At 35.0% G+C, this 12,747-nt stretch overlaps 1 protein-coding gene and 1 non-coding gene across 3 annotated transcripts in view; one reads left to right on the forward strand and one right to left on the reverse strand.

Annotated features, from left to right (window-relative positions):
• SLC35F4 (solute carrier family 35 member F4) overlaps positions 1-12,747 on the reverse strand; it is a 306,792-nt gene that overhangs the window by 147,769 nt on the left and 146,276 nt on the right. The gene's annotated exons all lie outside the window — the stretch shown is intronic.
• On the forward strand, positions 5,061-5,143 carry TRNAL-CAG (transfer RNA leucine (anticodon CAG)). The gene has a single exon. It is a non-coding gene; the product is annotated as a tRNA-Leu (tRNA).

The following is a 12,747-nucleotide window of genomic DNA, read 5'->3' on the forward strand; positions in this document are numbered from 1 at the left end:
ACTGGGAGTATCTGAGATGATCCCTTCATGCCCTCTTCAGATCCTACCTCTACTCCAAGTATAGTTGCATTGACTACCAAAGAATGGATCCTTAAACTCTATTGACTAGCTTTGCTTCATTTTTTTTGTCCTTTATATAAACAGGAGCATATACTGTATTTTGTGTACCTTGCTTTTGTCATTTTATGTAATGTTTGTGAGACTCATATAAACATTTTCTGCAGCTCTAAAGTACTCATTTTTATTGCAGAACATTATACCCTTGTATGACTATATGTAGGAGATCAGTCAGAATGGTGGGAGAAATATGAGAAAACACAAATCTTCTTGGAAGGCCAGAAGGTTTTGCAAAATGTTTATGGCTGAAGGTAGCCTAATACTTTTACCTTGAGCTAATAGCATAGAGCAGATAACAAGGGAATGAACAGGAGTATATCTAATGGCTTGTTTACCAAAGCTGATCTTTGATCTTCCTCAGGTGCATGACTACTCTCTACTCGGAGGGTTAGCAATGTTCATTACCCTCTAATGGTGTTTACTTGAGACCTTTGTCATTTAATCTGTACTAAATAAATGCGAACATCACAGGTTTAGGGAGGCCACTGCTAACTTTGGCAGAGGGCCCCTGGGTGCACTGACTGGCAAGCCTGTGTTGTATATGTTTTTCATCCATCGCTCTGTCGAGTCTGCTGGTCAAACTCAACACTATATACCACAGTTAATTACGTATTTTCATGTTAATGGAAACTTAGTTTTTTGAGTATGTAACCATTCAAACTAATGTTGAGAGTCTGACAGGGATTTCACAGAATCTATCTATCAGTTTGGGGAGAACTGACATCTGTATGCTCCTGAGTTTCCCAATCTGTGAACATAGCATATCTCTCCATTTATTTCTGTCTTGTTTAATTTCTCTCAAAAATATTTTATAGTTTTCTGTATAGAGGTCTTACACGTAATTAGTCAGATTTATTCTTGATTTTTTATGCCATTGCAGATGGCATTTAAATTTTTAAGTTTTCTGCTTATTGCTGACATAGAATTATAATGATCTAATCATATATTTCTAACATAGCAGCCTTGATAAATGCTTATATGAACTTAAAACTCCTCTGTAAGTTTTTGGATTTTCTATGTACAAAATAATATCATGTAGACATAATGAGGATTTTTTTTTCTTTCCAATTAGTATATTTAAAATTTCCTTTTCTTTTCTCATTGCACTGGCTAGGACCTCTAACACAATGTAAATAGAAATGGTAATAAAGATTTCCTTGTCTAATTCTCAATCTCAGGGTAGAAAGAAAGCTTTAAATATTTCACTATTACTATAATATTTGCTCTATGGTTTTTCTTTTGTACAGTAACTGTTTATGAGTCTTTCATTTCCTATTTCAATGTTTTTAAAAAAAAATCATGAATAGATGTTGAATTTTATCAAATAAACTAAATTTGTAGTTAAAAGACCTCTCTTAGTACTTCTACACTTTAAAAAAATATAAGGCCTGGACAATTTTACAGGTAAGTTTTATTAACCTTTAAGAAATAGGTACTCTATATCTTATGCAAGCCGTTTAGGAAACACCAAAAAAGGGGAAGCTATCCACAATATTTTATGAGACTTGTGTAAAAGTGATACCAAAACTAATCAAGGATAGCATGAGAAAAGGAAAGTATATTCCAACACCATTCTGAAAGATGTATGTAAAAGTTCTAAATACAATTTTAAAACATTGAACTAAAGTATTAGTTATATACTTAACATATCTAATATCAAATAGCTTCTCAATAGATGCAGAAAAAGTATTAAATAAAATTTATTTCTCATTTGTAATAACGTATTTAAAAAATTGTTAACCAACAAGGAACAAAGGAAAATTTCTTAACTTCATATGGTATATATCAAAAACCAACAACAATTCACTAGTTTAATAAGGAAAGTTTAGATGCATTTTCATCAATATCAGGAATGAGGCAAGGATAATGTGTATCTCACTCTTTAACACTATATTGTTGGTCTTATCCAATGAAACAAGGAAATGAATAAGAACTGAGGAAAAAACAAAGTAGATGCCTTTATCTGTGAATGCCGTAGAATGTTTCAAAGAATCTCCAAATAATTAAAATTAATGAGAATTTAGCAAAACTTCGTTACAAAATTAAAGGAAATTAATACCTCTATGCCAAAATAAAAAATATGAAACAATTCCCAGATCCTTCTAAATTTCCTTGTGCCCCTTTAAAGTCAACCCCTTCTGCAATATTTAGTCTCAGGAAATGACTGATTTGCTTTCTGAAATGTACTTTTTTTCTTTTTTGAAAAAGTCACATAAGTGATATCCGACAGTAGTCTTTTGAGTCTGTCTTCTTTAACTTAGCATAATGCATCTGCAACTCATCCATGTTATTGCCTGTGATAGTTCATTTTTATTGCTGAGCAGTATTCCACTACAGTTTATTTACCTATTAAAGGACATTGGGATATTTCTAGTTTTGTCAATCACAAATAAAGCTGCTACAAATATTTACACACAAGCTTTGAAGTGAGCATAAATCTTCATATCTCTTGGGTAAAATTTAGAGGTGGGATAGCTGATAAACTTTTCGAAAGTGACTGCATCATTTGGCATTCACATCAGCAACATATGACAATTCCAGGTATCCTACGTCTTCACCAGGACTTCGTATTGTGAGTCTTTTTTATTTTGGCCATTTTAATAGCTGTGCAGTAGTGGCCACTGTGGTTTTAATTTGTATTTCTCTAATGACTAATAATGTTGGTTTGTAATTTTCTTTTCTTGTAATGTCTTTGGTTTTTGCATCAGAGTGATGCTGGTGTCACAGAACGAATTGGAAAGTATTCCCTTCTTTTTTGTTTTCTGGAGGAGATTATGTAGAATTGTTATTCATTCCTTAAATGATTGATATATTTCACCAGTGAAGTAATGTGGATCTAAAAGTGTTTAACTATTTAACATATATAAGACAATTTATATTTTGTTTATTTTGCCATGAGGTTTGATAGTTTATATCTTTCCATAAATTTGTCTATTTCATCTATATTATCAAATTTACTAGGATAACTTGCTTATAATATTCTTTTCTTACTTGTTTAATGTCTCAGGGTCTACAATAATGTGTTCCTGTTAACTGCTGATACTAATAATTTTTTCAGAAGATATATTCCAAATTTATTTTATTTTCACTTTATTTTCAACTTTTATTTTAGAATCAGGATATACAATGTGCATGTTTGATACAAATGTACCTTTCATGATGCTGAGGTTTAAAGTATGAATGAATCTGTCACCTAGGCATTGAGCATAGTACCCAATAGGTAGTTTTTTCCAATCTTTATCCCTCTCCCTTTCTTCCCTTCTTTGTATTTCCTGGTGTCTATTATTCCCATTTTTATAACCATGTGTTATGACCATGTGGTTTATGAGAAATGTTTAGCTCTCACTTATGAGGGAGAACATGTGGTATTCTTTTTTTCAGTTTCTTAAGGTGAAAACTTAGATAATTGATTTGAGGCTTTTATTATTTTCTAACAAAATACAAAAATTAACTCAAGATGGATTGAATACTTAAATATAAAATCTAAAACCATAACAATCTTAGAAGAAAACCTAGGCGATACCATCCAGGACATAGGCATGGGCAAAGACTTCATGACTAAAACACAAAAAGCAATTGCAACAAAAGCCAAAATGACAAATGGGATCTAATTAAACTAAAGAGCTTCTGCACAGCAAAAGAAACTAGCATCAGAGTGAACAGGCAACCTACAGAATTGGAAAAAAAATTTGCAATCTATCTATCTGACAAAGGTCTAATATCCAGAGTCTACAAGGAACTTAAACAAATTTACAAGAAAAAAACCCCATCAGAAAGTGGGCAAAGGATATGAATAGACACTTCTCCAAAGAAGACATTTATGTGGCCAACAAACTATGAAGAAAAGCTCATCATCACTGATCATTACAGAAATGCAAATTGAAACCACAATGAGTTACCATCTCACACCAGTCAGAATGTCAACCATTAAAATGTCAAGAAACAACAGATGCTAGCAAGGCTATGGAGAAACAGGAATGCTTTTACACTGTTGGTGAGAGTGTAAATTTGTTTAACCATTGCGGAAGACAGTGTGGTGATTCCTCAAGGATCCAGAACCAGAAACACCACTTGCCCCAGTAATCCCATTACTGGTAATATACCCAAAGGATAATAAATCATTCTACTACAAAGACACATGCACACACATGTTTATTGTGGCACTGTTCACAATAGCAAAGACTTGGAACCAACCCAAATGTCCATCAATAACAGAGTGGATAAAGAAAATGTGGCATATATACACTATGGAATACTATACAGTCATAAAAAATGAGTTCATGTCCTTTGCAGGGACATGGATGAAACTGGAAGCCATCATCCTTAGCAAACTAACACAGACACAGAAAACCAACCACCGCATGTTCTCACTCATAAGTGGGTGTTGAACAATGAGAACACATGGACACAGGGAGGGGAACATCACACACCGGGGCCTGTCAGGGGGTGGGGGGACAACAGGAGGGAGAACATTAGGGCAAATACCTAATGCATGCGAGGCTTAAAACCTAGATGACAGGTTGACAGGTGCAGCAAACCACTATGGCCCATATATACCTTTGTAACAAACCTGCATGTTCTGCTCATGTATCCCAGAACTTAATGTAAAATTAAAAAAAAAATTTTATTATATAAACTGCTCTCTAAGCACATTTTAGATTCATCCTACAAATTTTGATATGTTGTATTTTTATTTTCATTCCATTCAAAATATTTCTAAATTCTCTTGTGTCTTCTTCTTTGATACATTGGTCATTCACAAGTGTGCTCTGTAATTCTAAAGATTTAGGGATTCTTCAAATGTCTTTTTGTAATTTCTATTTTAACTTGACTTATGGGCAAAGAGCATAGTTAGCATAATTTTAAAAATGTATTAAGGTTGGTTTAATGGCCCGGAATATGAACCTTATAGAACATTTTAAAAATTCATGGCCTGGCGCGCTGTCTGGATGGCCAAGCGGTCTAAGGCGCTGCGTTCAGGTCACAGTCACCCCTGGAGGCGTGGGTTCGAATCCCACTCCTGACAAGCGGACCTTTAAAAAAAAAAAAAATTCATGGCCTGGCACAGTGGCTCATGCCTGTAATCTCAGCACTTCGGGAAGCCAAGGCAGACAGATCTCTTTGAGCTCAGGAGTTCAAGATAAACCTGGACAACATGGCAAAACCCCATCTCTACAAAAACAATACAAAAATTAGCCAAGCATATTGACATGCACCTGTAGCCCCAGCTATTTGGAAGGCTGAAGCTGGAGGACTGCTGAGCCCAGGAAGCAGAGGTTGCAGTGAACTGTGATTGTACCACTGCGTGTCAGCCTGGGTGACAGAATGAGAGCTTGTTTCAAGAAAAAAAGAAAGAAAGAAGATTCATGTAAGCAAAATATTTGTTAAAATCCACTGCCAGAATAAGTTAACAGTATGACATTTTCTTCTTATTCTTTTCACTGTACTCCTATAAATACAGACATACATGTGTATGGGTGTATACATATAGATACACACAGTTACAAATGGAGAATCACAGTGTACAATGACTTTGTAACCTACTTTTTGCCTGTAAAGGTAGAATAAATTAGTGCTTAAGACATGAGGTCTGAAACAACACTGCTTGGGTCCAAATCCAGATTTCACCATTTACTGGCTCCATGGTTTGGAGGAAGATTCTCAAATTGTGCTTCAGTTCTTCACATGTAAAATGGGGATAATAAATAATAATAGCACCCATCTCATAGAGATTCTTACAAGAATTGAATTAGTATAAACTACTAAGAACACCACTGGACATCTTCTTAGATTATATAAGGGTCTACTAGTTTCTACGATTGCTTTCTCTTATCATGGCTGCAGTATAAGGCTACATCATAATTTATTTAGATCATACCCTAGTAATGAGCATTCAGATTATTTTCAGTATTTGCAATTACAAACTCACTGTGATAAAGATCCTTGTTAGGGCACACTTATGATTATATTCTCCCTTAGGATGAATTCATAGAAGTACAATTGCTATTTTAAAGAATGGGCCTATTTTAAAAGGTTCTTAATTCTTTTGCCCAAGTCCCCAGAGAAGGTCTTTGGTTTTGTGTTTTAATTCATTTACCAACCCACTACTATATAACAAAGTGTGAAAAGATAGCATTTTAGAAAGCATTTTTCAAAGTCTTCCAAGATACATTCTTGTTGAGGTTCAAGCAGATAATGGAATTAGAACACAAATTAGTAAGTTAAGTTTCAAAGAGCTACCCTGAGAAAGAATTTTATTCCAGCACCACAGAGCATAAACATGTTACATTTTTTTTGGTTTTTTCTTTAGACAGAGTCTTTTTCTGTTCCTCAGGCTGGAGTGTAGCATCATGATCCTGGCTCACTGCAACCTCTACCTCCTGGGTTTAAGTGATTCTCCTGACTCAGCTTCCAGAGTAGCTGGGACCACATGTGCCTGACTAATTTTTGTATTTTTAGTAGAGAAGGGGTTTTGCCACGTTGGCCAGGCTGGTCTCAAATTCCTGACCTCAGGTAATCCGCTGCTTCAGCCACCCAAAGTGCTGGGATTATAGGCACGAGCCACACAGTTGGCCTTGAACATGGTACTTTTATAAATGAATCCCAGAAGAACGACAGCAGATGCCAACCAAAAAAGGAGAATGTGCTGTTTCATTGAGCAAGTTAAGCTGTATTGACTAAATCTGGAAAATCAATTAACTGATTAAGGGAAATTGTATTTAAGGAATTTATAGCTCTTTTAAGTAACATGTAGTCTGCCTTCTGTGGGAATAGACCATATAGACCTTTTATGAAATGAAAATGTTTAATAGCATATAGAGTACATAAAGATAGAAATTTTATAAAGAAGAATGTTATTTCCAATCATGAATATAGAGTTCTCTGATAGAAAAGTACACTTGATACATAAGAACAACAAAAAAAAGAGGATTTAGGGACAATTTCTTTCATGTTATAGGACTAAAGCCTTCAATGGCAATGTTTAGGATGGTGATGAATATGTCACAAAGAGGCCTCCAAGCTTTTATCTTAACATTTTTTCAGATTAGACCCCATTTCTCCATGTGAATAGCAAATGTTCAAGAAAACTCTGCTCAGCAAGTAAATACATCCAAACCCCAAAATCCTCTACATGCAAGACTTTCTAGTCAGCAAGAAGTGTGGCTCGTGAAACCAAGCCAGACATTCCCACTTATTAAGCCTGGCCTCAAAGGTAAACTGCTTAAGGTTTTCTTCTTTCAAATCAAGATTTTCCATAGGATAAATTTAATCATACCAAAAGAACAATCTCATCAGGGAAGCCATCTTATCTTAAGAAAACTACAGCAAAATAAAAAGGCATCTCTCTTTTGGGAGAAAGAATTGAAGAAATTCTATTTCCTTATAGTAAACAAGCCAACTAATAGAGAACAAGCTGATCGACTTTAAGGACACATAGACCCAGGGAACTAGAAAAATGAGGTCCATATAATTGCATTAATTTAAAAAGTCTCTAAAAGGAATTACAATTTCTTCTAAAATATAAATTCCAAGGTTAACTTTCCTTTGAGTTGAGAGCCCATGGGATTTCTGTGAAAATTTCAGGTCTAATTGCACAGGATAACTGATTTACTACAGTAATCTTCCCTTATGTGTGGGAGACACATTCCAAGATCACCAGTGGATGCTTGAAACCACAGATGGTACAAAACCCTACAGGTACTATATTGTTTCCTATACAATCATATGGTGCTTAATAATGAGCATACTTTCTGAGAAATGCATAGTTAGGTGATTTTGTCATTGTGTCATCATATATCATAGAGTGTACTTATACAAATCCAGATGTATAGCCTACTACATACCTAGACTATATGGTATAACCTGTTGCTCCTGGGCTAAAAACCCCAACAGCATGTTCCTGTATTAAATACTATTTGCAATTGTAACACACTGGTCACTATTTTTGTATCTAAACATAGCTAAACATTAAAAAGTACAGTATAAAAGATGGTACACCTGTATAGGGCACTTATAATGAATAAAGTTTGCAGGGCTAAAAGTTGCTCTAGGCCAGTAACCAATTGGTCAGTGGATGTGAAGTCCTAGGACATTGCTGTATACTACTGTAGATTTTATAAACACTGTACACTTAAGCTACACTCAATTTATATTTAAAAAATTTTCATTAATAATAAATTAACCTTAGTTTGTAACTTTTTTTTTACTTTATAAACTTAAAACAAAATTTGACTCTTTTATAATACTTAGCTTAAAGCACACATTGTATACCTGTACAAAAATATTTTCAGGCCAGACATGGTGATTCATGCCTGTAATTCGAACACTTTGGAAGGCCGTGGTGGGTGGATCGCTTGAGTCCAGGAGTTCAAGACCAGCTTGGGCAACATGGCAAAACTCCATCTTTATATGAAATTCAAGAATTAGCCAGGCATAAAGGTGCACGTCTGTAGTCCTGGTGATTCAGGAGGCCAAGATGAGAGATTACCTGAGCCTAGGGAGGTGGATGCTGCAGTGAGCCAAGATCATATCATCGCACTTAAGCCTGGGTAACAGATTGAGACCTTGTCTCAAAAAAACAACCCCAAAAAACAGCAAAAAAAAATCTTCTTTATATCCTTATTCCATACATTTTTTTCTAGTTTAAATTTGTTTTTGTTTTCCTTTTCTATACATATAAAGACAGGGTCTCACTATGTTGCCCAGGTTGGTCTCAAACTCCTGGGTTCAAGCAGTACTCCCACTTTGGACTCCCAGAGTGCTGGGATTATAGGTGTAAGCCACCATGCCTGGCCTATTTTATAAAAACTTTTTACATTTTTGTTATTGTCGCTGTTAACCACTAAGACACACACTTTAGCCTAGACCTACACAGAGTCAAGATGATCAATATCACTGTCTTCCACCACCACATCTTGTTCCAGTGGAAGGTTATCAGAGCAGTAACATGCACGGAGCTGTCATGTATTGTGATAACAATGCTTTCTTCTGAAATACCTCCTGAAAGAGCTACCTGAGGCTGTTTTACAGTTAAACTGTTTTATAGAAATAAGTAGAAGTAGTACACTCTAAAATAATGATAAAAAGTATAGTTATACTAAAAACATAAACTGGTGACATAGCCATTTATTATCATTATCAAGTATAATATACCATACATAATGGTGTATGTTATGTTTTTATATAATCTACAGCTGGCAGCGTAGATTGATTCATACCAGCATCACCACAAACACATGAGCAATACATTGTGCCATGATGTCACTAAGCAATTTTTCAGCTTTACTACAATTTCATAGGACCGCTGTTGTATATGTGGTCAGTCGTTGACCTAAATGTCATTATGTGGCACATGGCTGAATCAACATACCTATTATAAAGTTTAATTTATAAATTAGGCACAATAAGAGATTAACAACAATAACTGATACTGAAGTAGAACAATTAACATACTATAATAAAAGTTAGATGAATGTGACGCCTCTCACATTCAAAATACCTTATTGTATTGTACTCACCTATTTTTCAGACCTCAGTTGACCTCAGATAACTGAAACTGAAATAACAGAAATTGTGGATAATGGGGAACTACTGTGTATTTTCAATATTCCAGGAATGGGAAGAAGACTAAATATGCAATATTCCATGACAGGCAAAGCTGTATCCATGAGCTTAATTAGAGGGTGGTCTGTTTGGAAAACAGGGTGCTTACCTGAAAACATATCAAACCTCAATCTCTTCCATTCATTTTACTTCCTTCTATTTGAAATACTATTCTGTTACAGTTGTGGCTTGATATGTCCTCGCATATCACAGGTCATGTAAAAATTCCATTTAACTCTGGCATCTTTAATTTAGTTGAATAAAATATCTCATTCTACAAACTGGTAATGACAGTTTATCAAAATGTTTGCTCTGTGCCTCTGTCATAGGGTAAATATTAAGAGAAAGAGTGAAAAATGTGTCAGCTCCACATCTAATTTAAACATCTGAAGACTAAGAGAGATTTCAAAACTAAGTTGTTCTAGGCCAGCAAATTACAGCACCAGAGCATACTTTCTCTTTTCAGAGCGCTTTTCCATTATTAATCACCTTTTCTGCATGGTGTTCCTTCCATGAGCTGATTCAGTCTAATCCCCATTTTATAGATGAGTATATTTGGGCATACGAGGAGATGCTAATCTTCTGTAGGCCATAAAATAAAGGCAGTGGACAGTGGCCACAATCAATGAGGATAATTATCTGAGTTCTCACCCCATATTTTCTGTGAGTTCTCACCCCATATTTTCTGGGATACATTGTCTTTGTTTTTAAAAATACACACACATACCCACATATTCTTTATATCAAGCTACAGTTTAGACTGATTTTGCACACATAAATATAAAATGAACCACCAGCTGTTTTGCTGAGGCAGACGGCACAGAAAAGTAACAGGAAACTAGAACTTTCGAGTCAAGCAGACGAATTCAAGTTGGGTTTTTCTGTTTGTTTGTTTTGCCACCTTCCAGCTATATAACCTCTCATCTTCACAGAGAGGTAGTGAGACAGAGCAAATGCAAGCAGAGTAACTGGCACGTAATACACGCTCGAATATCTTTTCCTTTCTTCCCTCCCACACCATCAGAAAAATACAGTATGTGGCAAATCAAATTAAATCAGTGTCATTTACTACTTATTCTGAACAAGTGACAATTTGCAAGTTTGCAGTGCATGGCTGTCAAACAGCACAGGGCAGGGCTAAGTTGGATTGTGCAATCCTCAAACATGCTGTTCACAAGAGGTCAAAAGACAAATGTGAGTAATCCCCTTGTCTTTGCCATCACCTACTGTCCAAAGGGCCAATGCTAGTGGCAACTGCCAACAAGGGGCAGTGGTAGAGGTGAGCCTTGATGGACAGGGCTAAGCCAATACTGGATTATTATTCCCCATACAATTAGGGGTCACATCTGAGTGCAGCAACCTCATCCTTAAGCACATCTATTTCCCTTGGATGCTAAACTTGACATAATCAAGCTATTATCATACTCTTCTCACTTATTAGCATTAGCTCAAAAACTACTCAGGAAATTATGTGTCATTTTTTCTAAAGAGAATCACTCAAAGAAGCTGAAAATATCCAGATAGCTTTTCAAATCACTTTTACACTGTTTCAATGCTCTATTATTATACTTTCCCAGTTTGAAAACAAGTGCCTTAAAGGGCTTAATTTTACAAAAACAAACACCAAGCCGTATCCTGTTCTCTGGAAAATGAACCTCTGGGATGATGCAGTGAGCCACGACCTCCAAAGACCCTTAGAATTCCCTGCTGGAATTTTCCACTACTGCCATCCCAGATCCAGAAATTAGAGCCTTGACCCCAAATTTCTCTTCACTTTTTCTGTAGCAAAGAACTATTTTTCTAGGCAAGACTTGGAACTGTAGAGTTCAAAACTATTTTATTTTGGTGTAAAGAAACACAGAGACCCAAAATCTCATTGCTTGATCTTGAATAAGTGTTGTAACTTCTCAGGAGTCCAAAAAGGTTGGTAGCAAGTTTAGCCTCTTTTTTTTTTTTTTTTTTTTTTTTTTTAAAAAAAAGAAGGGGAATAAAAGGAAAAGAGGGAAAAAGGAATATTACTTCATTCCTAAAATGGGTTTCAATAATGGCCAATCAATATTTTGAGTGTTTAAAGTGGTTAATGCATATTTTATGTGTTTAAAATGGAGACCTCTATTGTGTTTATTTGTTCTGGCTCTGAGTTCAAGTCCTGGATATCGTTATCAATTTATTGTCTCGTTGAATCTAAATCTCATTATGTGTCTTATGTATTTGGGTGTTAAGATTTCTTATTGTTACGTTAATCCTTTTACCCTTGCATCCTTGTAGCTTTGAAATCTATTTTATTAAGTGTGAGAATTGCAATTCCTGCTTTTTATTTATCTATTTTTGCTCTCCATTTGGTTGGTGAGTTTTTTTCCATCCCCTTGTTTTGAGTCTTTGTATATCTTTAGATATATCGTTAGATTTTGTGGATAATGTATATTTTGTGTGTTTAAAATGGAGAGCTCTATTGAGTTTATTTGTTCTGGATCTTAGTTCCAGTCCCAGATATCGTTATCAATTTTCTGTCTCGTTGAATCTAAATCTCATTATGTGTCTTATGTATCTGGGTGTTAAGATCTCTTATTGTTACATTAATCCTTTTACCCTTGCATCCTTGTAGCTTTGAAATCTATTTTATTAAGTGTGAGAATTGCAACTCCTGCTTTTTATTTATTTATTTTTGCTCTCCATTTGGTTGGTACGTTTTTTTTTTCCAACCCTTTATTTTGAGTCTATGTATATCTTTGGATATACCATTAGATTTTGTCTGTATCTTTTGATTGGGAGATTTGGTCGATTTAAATTTAGGGTTGCTGCCATTTGATATTAACTGGCTATTTTGTCCTTTCGTTGATAAAAATTCTTCTTTATGTTAATGCTCTTTACTTTTTGGTGTATTTTTAGAAAGGGTCATACTGGTTGTTCCTTTCTGTGTATAATGCTTCTTTTAGAAGTTCTTGTAAAGCAGGCCTGGTGGTAATAAAATCTCTGAGTACTTGCTTGTTCCTAAAAGATTTTATTTTTCCTTCAAATGTAAAGCTT

The sequence above is a fragment of the Callithrix jacchus genome, chromosome 8 (assembly GCF_049354715.1).
Source record: "Callithrix jacchus isolate 240 chromosome 8, calJac240_pri, whole genome shotgun sequence".
Lineage (NCBI taxonomy): Eukaryota > Metazoa > Chordata > Mammalia > Primates > Cebidae > Callithrix > Callithrix jacchus.